This window comes from Tupaia chinensis, unplaced genomic scaffold, assembly GCF_000334495.1.
Source record: "Tupaia chinensis unplaced genomic scaffold, TupChi_1.0 Scaffold144276_1, whole genome shotgun sequence".
NCBI lineage: Eukaryota > Metazoa > Chordata > Mammalia > Scandentia > Tupaiidae > Tupaia > Tupaia belangeri.
In genome coordinates, this window is record NW_006204133.1 from 2276137 (window position 1) to 2276413 (window position 277).

General features: G+C 75.5%; 1 protein-coding gene across 1 annotated transcript in view; it reads left to right on the top strand.

Annotated features, from left to right (window-relative positions):
* Nucleotides 1-2: 2 nt before the first annotated feature.
* INPP4A (inositol polyphosphate-4-phosphatase type I A) overlaps nucleotides 3-277 on the top strand; it is a gene marked incomplete in the record, with an annotated part of 166232 nt that continues 165957 nt past the window's right edge. Inside the window, 1 exon segment of the mRNA XM_027767516.1 lies at nucleotides 3-74.

Below are 277 nucleotides of genomic sequence, written 5' to 3' on the forward strand. Positions count from 1 at the left end.
CGCGGGAGCGCGGCCGGGCGGACGGAGGACAACGGGACAGCTGGCGCCGGGCGCCGCGGGCCGGGGCGCGCCAGGTAGGTGGGCCGAGGGCTGCGCCCGGCTGCCCGGACCCGGGACCGCTGTGGACGCGAGCGCAGTGGACGCATCCCGGTACCCGCTGCGCCGGACTGGCTCGGCGGCTGCGGTTGTCATGGAAATCGCACAGCCTAGCGATTCAACTTGCGGTGGCGTCTGGTGAGAACCTTCCCAGCCGACCCCCGGAGGACGAGGGCGCGGC